This window comes from Ranitomeya imitator, chromosome 5 (assembly GCF_032444005.1).
Source record: "Ranitomeya imitator isolate aRanImi1 chromosome 5, aRanImi1.pri, whole genome shotgun sequence".
Lineage (NCBI taxonomy): Eukaryota > Metazoa > Chordata > Amphibia > Anura > Dendrobatidae > Ranitomeya > Ranitomeya imitator.
The window spans coordinates 157,849,824-157,861,587 of NC_091286.1; the positions used below are offsets into that span (position 1 = coordinate 157,849,824).

The 11,764-nt window shown below is 41.6% G+C and overlaps 1 long non-coding RNA gene across 1 annotated transcript; it reads left to right on the forward strand.

Annotated features, from left to right (window-relative positions):
* Nucleotides 1-8,690: 8,690 nt before the first annotated feature.
* On the forward strand, nucleotides 8,691-10,965 carry LOC138680586 (uncharacterized). Its single transcript, XR_011321669.1, has 3 exons — nucleotides 8,691-8,763; nucleotides 9,607-9,692; nucleotides 10,895-10,965. It is a non-coding gene; the product is annotated as an uncharacterized lncRNA (long non-coding RNA).
* The last annotated feature ends 799 nt before the right edge of the window (nucleotides 10,966-11,764 follow it).

Below are 11,764 nucleotides of genomic sequence, written 5' to 3' on the forward strand. Positions count from 1 at the left end.
CTCGTTTCTCTTCAGGGCAGGTTGAGTCTTCAGACTGTCCTGGTGTAGATACTGTGGTGGATAGGTTGCAGCAGATTTGGACTCATGTGGTGGACAATTTGACATTGTCCCAGGAGAAGGCTCAACGTTTCACTAACCGCTGGCGCTGTGTGGGTCCCCGACTTCGTGTTGGGGATTTGGTTTGGTTGTCGTCTCGTTATGTTCCTATGAAGGTTTCCTCTCCTAAGTTTAAGCCTCGTTTCATTGGTCCGTATAAGATTTCTGAGGTTATCAATCCTGTGTCATTTCGTTTGGCCCTTCCTGCTTCTTTTGCCATCCATAATGTGTTCCATAGGTCGTTATTGCGGAGATACGTGGCGCCTGTGGTTCCATCCGTTGATCCTCCTGCCCCGGTGTTAGTTGAGGGGGAGTTGGAGTATGTGGTTGAGAAGATTTTGGATTCTCGTATTTCGAGACGGAAACTCCAGTACCTGGTCAAGTGGAAGGGTTATGATCAGGAAGATAATTCCTGGGTTTTTGCCTCTGATGTTCATGCTGCCGATCTGGTTCGTGCCTTTCATTTGGCTCATCCTGGTTGGCCTGGGGGCTCTGGTGAGGGTTCGGTGACCCCTCCTCAAGGGGTGGGGGGGTATTGTTGTGAATTCTGTTGTCGGGCTCCCTCCTGTGGTCATGAATGGTACTTCGGCTGGTTCTGTCCATGGACTTCCTCTGGTGGGTGTTTCTGAGTTTCACAGGTGACGAGGTTAATTCGTTAGCTGCTGCTCTATTTAACTCCACTTAGATCTTTGCTCCATGCCACCTGTCAATGTTCCAGTATTGGTCTAGTTCTCTTCTGGATCGTTCTTGTGACCTGTCTTCCCATCAGAAGCTAAGTTCCAGCTTGTATTTCTTTGGTTTGCTATTTTTCTGTCCAGCTTGCTATTTAATTTGTTGTCTTGCTTGCTGGAAGCTCTGGGACGCAGAGGGAGCGCCTTCGCACCGTGAGTCGGTGCGGAGGGTCTTTTTGCGCCCTCTGCGTGGTCTTTTTGTAGGTTTTTGTGCTGACCGCAAAGTAGCCTTTCCTATCCTCGGTCTGTTCAGTAAGTCGGGCCTCACTTTGCTAAATCTATTTCAGCTCTGTGTTTGTATTTTCATCTTTACTCACAGTCATTATATGTGGGGGGCTGCCTTTTCCTTTGGGGAATTTCTCTGAGGCAAGGTAGGCTTTATTTTTCTATCTTCAGGGCTAGCTAGTTTCTTAGGCTGTGCCGAGTTGCATAGGGAGCGTTAGGCGCAATCCACGGCTATTTCTAGTGTGTTTAATAGGTTTAGGGATTGCGGTCAGCAGAGTTCCCACGTCCCAGAGCTCGTCCTTATTATCAGTAACTATCAGGTCATTCCGTGTGCTCTTAACCACCAGGTCCATTATTGTCCTGACCACCAGGTCATAACAGAGGGCTTCCTGTTGGCTGGGGATTTATCAGGCTGCCAATTTAGCTTACAAACACTGAGGTAAAAATACTGAGCAAATAACGTGTGAACGAGGTCTAATACAGGAGGAGATGACACACAGGTATATACTATATACAGGGGAGATGACACACATATATATACTATATACAGGAGAGATGACACACAGGTATATACTATATACAGGAGGAGATGACATACAGGTATATGTTATATATAGAAGATGACATACAGGTATATACTATATACAGGAGGAGATTACACACATATATATACTATATACAAGGGAGATGACACACAGGTATATACTATATACAGGAGGAGATGACATACAGGTATATACTATATATAGAAGGAGATGACATACAGGTATATACTATATACAGGGGAGATGACACACAGCAGGTATATACTATATACAGGTGAGATGACATACAGGTATATACTATATACAGGAGATGACATACAGGTGTATACTATATATAAGGGAGATGACAAACATGTATATACTGAGGTGAAAATGAGAGGTGTGAGGTGAAAATGAAAAGGTGTGAGTGCAAAATGAGAGGAGTGAGGGAAAATAGTGCAGTGATCGGAAAATTACAGATGTGAGATCGAAATGACAAGTGTTAGGGGGAATGAGAGGAGTGAGGGAGAAAATGAGAGGTGTGAGGGAGAAAATGAGCGATGTGAGGGGGAAAATGAAAGATGTGATTGGGAAAATGAGAGGCGTGATGGGAAAAGAAGAGAAGTGAGGTGCTATAACTAACCACAGATATTTACTATGCCCAGGCAACGCCGGGCTCTTCAGCTAGTTACTACTATAAAAGGCCAAAACAATATGGCTGCACAATGCCCACTACCATCACCACCACACCGTGAATACATAACATGAATACATAAAATAATTTTTATTACCTCTACAATAACAAAACACTCTATACAAAGACCAATGACACCACCATACACCTTCTACATAATGTGCGAAACACATTAAGCTGTTACTAAATTAAAAAAAGCTACTAAAAAGAACATAATTCCCACCTTACAGGAACCATATATTGGTAGATACCAGTCCTGCAGAACACACACATGATTATAGTCAGTGCTGCCACTAGGAATTTTGGGGCCCCATACTGGCAAAATTTTCAGACCCCCTTGAGACTCCACCCAGGCTCCACCCCAGTTCTGCCTCCACACCAGTTCTGCCTCCACACCTCAAGCCTTCCACAGTCCCACCGCTCGCTCTTGAAAAACTCATCTTCTACACCACTTCATCACCAATCTGATATTAACAGTACTCAGCAAACACCAGATCACATATATAACGGGCAGCTTTTGTTCTGGCCAAAAGAATTTTTAAGCTACCACGACAAGGTAGACTCTTTTGGCCGGGCCCTACTCTACTCTAACCTATTAAACATTTTCTAAAATATCCAATACTCTTTTTAGGTTTATTTTTCTTTATTTTTCTTTAAGGGAATGAGTCACATATATTTTTTAGAATGACCATTAATATCACATGCAAGAGACAAAAACCGTCACACCATAACAAGGCTATATATTACCACCACATAGTGACCAAATAATAATACACACACAAGGAGCAAATACCTCCATACCATGACCAGATCACATATTACCATCACATAGTGACCAAATAATACCACATACAGGGATAAATTCCGCCACATCATAACCAGATCACATACTATCACCACATAGTGACCGAATACTACAATACTGATCAATAATTAAAAAAACACACAACACTAACGCCATTATACACAGGAGCTCTGTATATAGTGTACAGGTAATACAGTGATCACCAGTGACATTATACACAGGAGCTCTGTATATATAGTACAGATCAAAAGTTTGGACAAACCTTCTCATTTAAAGATTTTTATGTATTTTAATGACTATGAAAATTGTACATTCATATTGAAGGCATCAAAACTATAAATTAACACATGTAGAATTATATACTTAACAAAAAAGTGTGAAACAACTGAGAATATGTCTTATATTCTAGGTTCTTCAAAGTAGCCACCTTTTGCTTTGATGACTGCTTTGCACACTCTAGGCATTCTCTTGATGAGCTTCAAGAGGTAGTCACCTGAAATGGTCTTCCTACAATCTTGAAGGAGTTCCCAGAGATACTTAGCACTTTTTGGCCCTTTTGCCTTCACTCTATGGTCCAGCTCACCCCAAACCATCTCGATTGGGTTCAGGTCTGGTGACTGTGGAGACCAGGTCATCTGCCGTAGCACTCCATCACTCTCCTTCTTGGTCAAATAGCCCTAACACAGCCTGGAGGTGTGTTTGGGGTCATTGTCCAGTTGAAAAATAAATGATGGTCCAACTAAATGCAAACCGGATGGAATAGCATGCTGTTGCAAGATGCTGTGGAAGCCATGCTGGTTCAGTAGGCCTTCAATTTTGAATAAATCCCCAACAGTGTCACCAGCAAAGCACCCCCACACTATCACACCCCCTCCTCCATGCTTCACGGTGGGAACCAGGCATGTAGAGTCCATCCATTCACCATTTCAGCATCGCACAAAGACACGGTGGTTGGAACCAAAGATCTCAAATTTGGACTCATCAGACCAAAGCACAGATATCCATTGGTCTAATGTCCATTCCTTGTGTTCTTTAGCCCAAACAAGTCTCTTCTGTTTGTTGCCTGTCCTTAGCAGTGGTTTTCTAGCAGCTATTTTACCATGAAGGCTGCTGCACAAAGTCTCCTCTTAACAGTTGTATAACGCGTAACGCGTAACGCATAACGTGGTGTAACGTATTCCGTTAACGCTGCCACTATTTTCAATGGCGGACGCATCGCTAGTGCACGCCCACAATGGGCGTTTGCTAGCGATGTGCTGTCATTGAATGACGGACCTGAGAAGCGGGCTGCAGCGTTTCCGGGTCCGTCACTGCTAGCACACTGCTAGCGCAGATGGAGCTAGCAGATGCTCCATCTGCGCTAGCGCAGTGCCAAAGCCGGCACTTGCGTTAGTGCAGTCTGTTTAACGGATTTGTTGAACGGACTGCACAACGCAAGTGTCAACCTAGTCTTAGGATATCCCATCAGTGCTAAAGTCCCGGATAACCTCTTTAATAGTTTTGCACACAGTGTACCAATACTACCACATATACAGTAATATTGTCCCCTTATCTGGCCCCCATATAGTAATAATGTCCCCCTATGCTGCCCCCATACATTAATATTGGCTCCTATGTCACACTCATCTGGTAAAACTGTCCCCCCATGTGTTCATCATGAGTTAATATCGCCACCCTATATGGCCCATTAGTAGTAATGTCTCCCTGTGCCCCAACACATTAATAATGTCTCTCTATGCGGCCCCCATACATTCATAATACTCTCTAACGCGGCTTGGTCCTTATACACTAATATTATATTAATCATATATAGATTGATGGAGCTGCTCCACGTTTAGTGGTTGCAGTTATCTGACCCATTGTGACATCACCCGTGTTCCGCTCCTTGTGATGTCACATTGAGATCTCCATTGTGACATCACGGAATGTGTGGTTATAAGGCAGCGACGCTGCAGGAAGAGGCTTTGTCTGAAGAAGCTCACTGTGTATTACACATTAAGCGATATTTCTTCAGGCTGAAATGCTCTTTCGATTTCTTTTAATCGTGAGTGTGCTATTAGCATCTGTGGAAGGTGCGCCTGTCATCATCCGCCGCCATGATTCCTGGCCAAAGCATATGGCGCCTATCATCATCCGCCGCCATGATTCCTGGCCAAAGCATACAATCCCAGCAGGTAAGTACTTTTCCAAATATTCACACATTATGGGGTAAACCCCATTATGCTGGGTGAAGGCTGATTTTTTGCGCCTTGAGTTCACATTTTTACTGATGTCATTTTGGGGTCGATTCAATGTTTTGATCGCCTTTTGTTGCACTGTTGCAGCTGCCAAAAAATGTTATTCTGACGATTTTGATTTTTAATCATTTCCTCCTATGTGACCCATATATAGTAATATTGTCCTCTTTTCTGGCCCCATATAGTAATAATGTCCCCCTATGCTGCCCCCATACATTAATATTGGCTCCTATTTGGCACTCATCTGGTAAAACTGTCCCCCCATGTGTTCATCATGAGTTAATATTGCCACCCTATGTGGCCCAGTAATAGTAATGTCTCCCTGTGCCCCAACACATGAATAATGTCTCTCTATGCGGCCCCCATACATTCATAATACCCTCTAACGCGGCTTGGTCCTTATACACTAATATTATATTGATCATATATAGATTGATGGAGCTGCTCCATGTTTAGTGGTTGCAGTTATCTGACCCATTGTGACATCACCCGTGTTCCGCTTCTCATGTTCCGCTCCTTGTGATGTCACTTTGAGATCTCTCATTATGCTGTTTACTGAGCAGATAAATTTACTGATTTTGATAGATTGAACTTTTACAAATGCAGCGATAACAAAAGTGTATTTAGAATTATTTTTTTTAAAGTGTTTACTTTTTAATGAACTTTTTCATTTTTTACTGTATTTTTACAGTACTCAATAGTCCTCTTTAGGGACTTGAAGCTGCGATTGTCTGGTTGATTATGCTATACATAACAGTGGATAAACACTGCTATGTATTGCTAAATCCACATTCTCCTATGAACGCCAGCTTCAGGCTGACTTTCACAAGAAGATCCTCACAACAATCACGGCATCTTCAGCAGACCCTCGGCTGTCATGGCAACCCATCGTCACCCCCCAACATGTCATGGGTACGCCGATCAGCTTCTGATATGACCCCCCTACGGCACGTGTTAAATACAAATGTCAGAGATTCATAGGGGCATTAAACAGGTTAACACCCATCGGTGGAGCTCTACTCCGCCCGCGACTGTTAAAATCACATGAATCAGCCATTAGCAGCCAGGAGACATGCAGGCTTCACATGCGAACGGCAGTATACACAAGGACACGACCTTTGACATACATGTAGGTCAAAGGTCATAAAGGATCTAATGCTAAATACATGGCCAGGACTGATACTAGCATTTAGTAAAATAATATATAGATAAGACATAGAGGTGTAATACTGCGGGCTGGATACAATAACGTCTACATATAACAGAAGGGAGGTATAGGTAATACTTCGGATTTTGTCAGCAGAGATTTTCTTTAATGTCTACTTTTAATTTCTAGGCAACACTAATCACCTGATCTTTGGTCCGTGCTCAAAAACATGCGGTAAGTAACTCATAATTAAGATATAACCTTCACATACAACAGTTCACATAACCTTCTGACAATCAGTAATAGGACCCAGTGTAATATGATGGGTGTCGGACTCTGCTTCATTAGAGACACCGAATATTTGCTCTTATATAACTTTTATTGAGTGGCTGAGATTGTTAATAAGTCACATGATACATTTCATGGCGGAGTCTTCATGTGTTACCCCCTCCCATCCTGTATTCCCTATTCTAGGCTCTCGAACTAATAGTAAGAGTAAATGTAGATCTTCCTGTAAGGAATAATGGAGTCACTTGTGTCTGTGATCATCAGTCGTGTGATTTCATCATTACCACAGGGGAAATAATACAGTTTTATGACTAACGGGGACTAATTTGTCCAACATATTGGGATTTCCTATAATTGTCATCTGTGCAGTCCTAGAGTTACTTATAAGAAATGGTCCTAGGTCTGGATAAGTAAATTAGGTGCAGTGAATAAAGTATATATTGGTAGCTGTAGACATCTGATGTTCTCCTCCACTAGAAGCCTACCGAGAACTACACTGATACATTGAGAAAAGTTCCTACAGTGTTTTCCTACAACTAATTGATGTCTCATTTTTTCAGGCATTGGTACCAGGGTGGTCTATAACACCAAAGGCTGCCAAAACGGACAGGACAAGTGTTTTCTCCGCACGGAACAGTGCAAAGGACCTGAGGATTGTGGATGTAAGTCACATAGTCACGTGGATAGGTTATCTATTATCTGTCAGTGTTAATTTGAAGTAAACCCGATGTTCTGTAGCCAATGTTCCTTCCTAATAAATACTGCAATTAGACTCCACTCCTGGATCAATACCTCTTCTCCAGTAATCTAGAGCAGTTATCTAGTAATATTATCTATTTATGGAAAAGCCCCCAGATGTCTTTTAACCTTTTTTCCTCTAGACACACAGGCCCTTTTGATATGTTTACATGCCTGGATATAGAAAGATAGATCCGGGGCCTAACGATTGAGGTCACAGTGAGTGCGACCAGGCCTGGGTAGGTGGGCCCTGCAGACATACACTGAGCTGAAATTCACTGCGGCACAAGTATTCACCGAGTGGCGAGTGCTAGTGATGTCATGCGCTTCCCGTCACTTGCACGCTAAAGTCAGCTGCCGGCTTCGGCTCTGGCTATGGAAGAAGATGTCACAAGTAGTGGGAGGTGGGGGAATATAACTGGAAGGAGCTGAGAATGGGGAGCATTATATCAGGCAAGGGTCCAGGATAGAGAACATTTTACCAGGAAGAGGCAAAGGATTGAGGACATTATGCCAGGAAGGGGCCAAGGATAAAGACTTTATATCAAGATGGTGGATATTATTATTGAATGTGGTCCAGGATGGGGAACATTATTACAGGAAGGGGCCAGGATGGGTGATATTATTATATGAAGGGCCAGAATTGGGCACATTATTACAGGATGGGGACATTGAACATGAGGGGGCAAACACGTATGTCTTCACAGGATCTGGAATGCCTCAAGGGACCATACATCTGAGAAATATGCAGGTGGGGGCCCAGGTCAAATAATTTTTTTCACTGGGACACATCAGCCTCTACCTAAGCAACTGGATAGATCTCTATAGTGTCTATTATATTTATTATATACTAATATTGCAAAACTAAAGTCCCATATTTTTAATCGTCTTGCCGGGTTCTATAGTCCAATAGAATAGGAGGCGCAAGACCAGTTGTCCTGTAGTGATAATCAATTGCTGATAAAACAGTGATTCTATTGAAACAGTCCAGTATTTGACACATAGCTATAATAAAGGTCTATGCTTCTACATTATGGTGTCTCAGATAACATGGCAAAAGCCTGGTGACAGATTCTCTTTATAGGACTGCTTTGATAATAATGGCATAGTGTATTACAGACAAGTTATTGAATATATACATATTCTTTCTTCTTTTTCAGTGGATGGTATTGCTCCTACAAAGATCCCTTGGACTAAATACATCATTTATATTGCTGTTTCCATCAGCATATTCCTCCTTGGAATATTCATTGGTGTCATCTGTAACATCATATGTAGGTGAGTATTGTAAAGGATGATTTATATTGTACATGGGAGTCTGTAACATAAAATTACATCTTTATTACAGATGAGAGGCTCTGACAGAATTCTGCCAAATCATGCAGATTTTATTTAGAGATTTGATTCACAGCAAAATTATTCTTCACAAATTGATTGCTCCCTTTTATGTTCTGGGGTCTCCCCAGTCCCAGATCATAATAAATGGAGGATGTAAGAAGAAAATAAAGTTCATACACATCAAGCCCCTCTCCGGAAGCCCCCACTGCTCTCCGCCCGCAACTCCAGCCCAGAGTTGACTCTTGGTTGGGGCTTACATGAGCAAAGACCTTTCGGGGCCCGCTTGTAGCCAAAGCTCCAATCCAACGGGAACACTTGGCCAGAGGCGCGGTACAATGGTAGTGTGGAAAACTGGCCATCGAGAATAAAGCAGCAGGAGTCGTCAGAGAGGAGAGCCAAACTTTTTGCCAGCGCTCTACTGTTCCGCAAGCTGGCGGCTGCAGCTAGCTTCCACTTTGCCTTATTCGCGTGGAGTGAATTACAAAAAATCTGTGTTCTCCAAAATTCTGAGTTTTGTAAATATGAGCAGAATTCAATTCCACTCAAATAAATCCACTCATGGATAATCTTCATATTACCTTACAATCCAGTACGATCCACACATATTGAACTTTCATGTACATGAAAAAGGGTTGATAAATACCAACATTTTGCTTATAGCCAATGTCTCTACAGAATGTAAGAGACAAAATGAATGAAGAATCATAAGTCTATATTTCATTCTGCAGAATACAGATGTTACCCTGTAATTCACAATATACCTTATATTTCACTGTTTTAAAGACATCTGAAAAAGGATAAATCCAGGACAAATGATGAATCTCGGTGTTCTACTGATGGAGATACAGACACTACTGCTAAACCTCTTGGTAAGTACAGCCTAACCAATCTGACACTAAAGCTGTTCTCCAGGGTAAGAAAAACTGGGCTGCCATAAAAAGAACAAAAAAACCCCTGTGCTTTCAAAATCTTCAGCTTGTTCATGGTATTGCAGCTCTGTACCATTCCCTTCACTGGAGCTGAGCTACAATACCAGGCACAACCTGTAGACAGGGGTGGTCTTATTTTTCAAACAAACCAATTATATTTTTCTAACCCTGGACAAGACTATAAAATCTATATGCAATTAGTTATTGTTTGTTTTTTTATAACTTGGTAACAGTCCGCTTTATGATGCCGATGACTTACTCTGAGGACATTTGATACGTAATTAATAGTAGAATACCTTTTTAGAAATGGTCTCTTAACCCTTTCGTGCCAGAGCCTTTTTTCGCCATCATGACCAGGCCAATTTTTTTCATTCTGACCAGTGTCACTTTATGTGGTAATAACTTTTGAACGCTTCAACAGATGCCGCCGATTCTGAGATAGTTTTTTCGTTACATATTGTACTCCATTATAGTGGTAAAATTTGTTCAATATAAATTGCGTTTATGTCTGAATATATCGGAAATGTGAAGAAAATTCTGAAAATTTTGCAATTTTTTATTTTTTTTATTTTAAGTCCTTAAACCAGAGTGTGGTCACCTAAAATAGTTAATAAATAACATTTCCCACATGCCTAGCTATCATCAGCACAATTTTTGAAACATCATTTTTTTTCCTTAGGAAGATAAAGGGGTTAAAAGTTGATCAGCAATCGCATTTTTCTCATTTTTCCAACTAAATTTGCAAAAACAATTTTTTTACGGACCACATCACATTTGAAGTTACTTTGAGGAGCATTTAATGCAGAAAATACCTAAAAAGTGACACGATTCTATAAAAACTGTTCCCCTCAAAGTGCTCAAAACCAAATTCAAAAAGTTTATTAACCCTTCAGGTGTTTGACAGGAATGATGACACCTGTCAGAGCTATTGCTCTTCACTGGAATTACAGTGCTTGCGGGACCACTGACTACGTCAGCGCTGCACAGAGCCCAGCAAGCACCAACGTTTATCTACAGTGGGAGGTTGTGAGACTGTTAGAGTATCTTGTCATAGATAAGCACTAACAGTAGTCGTAATATAGATAGAAACATGGAGAAAATTGTATTTTAAAAAACTATGATTTCTGTGATCTCTTTAACAGGAAAACATGAGGATGGACCAATGGTCAAAAAGAGAGATGTCTTTGAGAACGCCAACATCCCTACTCCCGGTCCAGTTGACTATGTCATCAATATTGAAACAGATAAGGATGTGGCCATTTCCCCTGACAGTAAGTTCTCAGGGCTTTTATGACATTTTTAATATAAAAAAGAGCTTAATAAATACAGTATTAAAGGGACTCTGTTACCTGAATTTGGAGGGAACAATCTTCAGCCATAGGGTCTGGATTTTCGGGTGTTTGATTCACCCTTTCCTTACCGGCTGGCTGCATGCTGGCTGCAATATTGGATTGAAGTTCATTCTCTGTCATCAGTAGGCAATCTTGCCTTGCGCAGGCGTGTACTATGGAGGACAGAGAATGAACTTCAATCCAATATTGCAGCCAGCATGCAGCCAGCGGGTAAGGAAAGGGTGAATCAAACACCTGAAAACCCCGCCCCTATGGCTGAAGATTGTTCCCTCCAAATTCAGGTGACAGAGTCCCTTTAACAATTTACTTACAATGCCATCACTGTCCCCATTGTGGCTCACAATCAAGATTCCCCATCAGCATGTCTTTGGAGTGTGGGAAGAACCCAGAGGAAACCCACACAAACTCCTTGCAAACGTTGTTTTTGGTGGGATTTTAACCAAGAACCATAGTGCTGCAAGGCTGTAGTGCTAACCACTGAGCCAATGTTTCAATGTTTTATTCAATAAACATATGGAAGCTTTTGTTTGGGAAGATTTTAATACTAATTTCAATATTCTACATTACAGGAAAGCATGAGGAACAAACAAATATTGTTACTGATGTCGCTCCTCACGGACTCATGGTGGAAAAGAGAGAAATCCTCAAAAGCACCATGAT